This window comes from Medicago sativa, chromosome 6 (genome assembly GCF_051527215.1).
Source record: "Medicago sativa cultivar Bolivia chromosome 6, Bolivia_mono, whole genome shotgun sequence".
NCBI lineage: Eukaryota > Viridiplantae > Streptophyta > Magnoliopsida > Fabales > Fabaceae > Medicago > Medicago sativa.
The window spans coordinates 16,513,214-16,514,592 of record NC_140754.1 but is presented as its reverse complement, the minus strand read 5'-3'; positions in this window follow the sequence as shown (position 1 = coordinate 16,514,592).

The following is a 1,379-nucleotide window of genomic DNA, read 5'->3' as shown; positions in this document are numbered from 1 at the left end:
AGAAATTCAAGGCGATTTACATAAGAAATTGCAAAAAATTTGGGCCGGAGCCCAGGCGAGTACCCGGGCTCGCCGGGCCATAGAACCGCCCCTGCTTTTAAGTAATGATTACTTTCTTTGTTCCACTACAAACTTTTATATGGAGACCACAAAAAGTATTTATAAGGGATAAACTTATCAAATTAAGCTTAAAAATTTGAGAAGGTCAAGTATTGTGGAACAATTTTTTTTTTCCAAATAGGTCAAGTATTGCGGGACGGAGGGAGTAGTATATGTTACAGAATGCGAGTCTTTTACAAGACAGGACAATTGGCCTTACTAGTAAAGGAATGATGGTTTTGCAAAAAAGTGAAATCATGGAAGAATTGTCCTCCTATCTTAGGTCTCCAGGATGTACACTTTCATTTGAATTAATGTATGAATACTTGAATCGTTAGTGTTTTGCATGAACTTAATATCCATAATTCTAGATGGTTACTTTCAATTAGATGCATGATTGAGTGGAAATTTACAAGTTACTTAATTACGTAAACAATATATTCATACGGTATTATAACTCACACGACCCTAAAAATGCTATAGCGGGATAGCACATAGCGCTATGACTGCTATTTGATAACTTTTTTGACAAATTATGTAAATAATATTATAAATTATAAACAAAAATATATCTAATATAAAATTAAATATAACATTCAAATCTCATGAAACATTCATAAATCATACAAAACACTCAAATCTTATGAAAGTTTTCAAGTCTCCAACATAATATCAGAAGTCTTGATCAAAATTCAATATAGTAGTCAATCTCAGATAGCGGTGCGTAGTGGCCGATCTCAAAAGTGGGATAGCCGATTAGTGTATAGCGGTAAGACAAATAGCAGTCACCGATATTTGATTATTTTTTTAACAATTTACATGAATAATGGTATAACACTCAAATCTCACGAGACACTCATAAATCAAAACACCAAAAAACAAAAGATAGAGGTACAAATAAAAAAATTATGAAACGAGAAACCATAAAACAAAAGAAAATAGAGGAAGAAAAGAAGAACAGAGAAACCATACAACAGAGTCAATTTGGTTTTAAGAATCCCCAAAATGCCCTAAAATCAATTTAGAAATTTGGAAACCATACAAAATGTTTTAAAAATAGTGTCAATTTGAAAATTTTCAACTAAAATCAAATAGCGGCTGAAGCGGCCGCGATCCGCTCCGCTATACCGCTATAGCAGCCGCTATCTCATTCTGCAGCGCTACAACAACTAGCGTAGCGGTTTGCCGCCGCTACGCTACGCGCGGCCGCTATAGCACCATTATCGGCCGCTACCGTCAAAATATTGGTGACTTCCAGTTTAGCATTATACTATGCCATA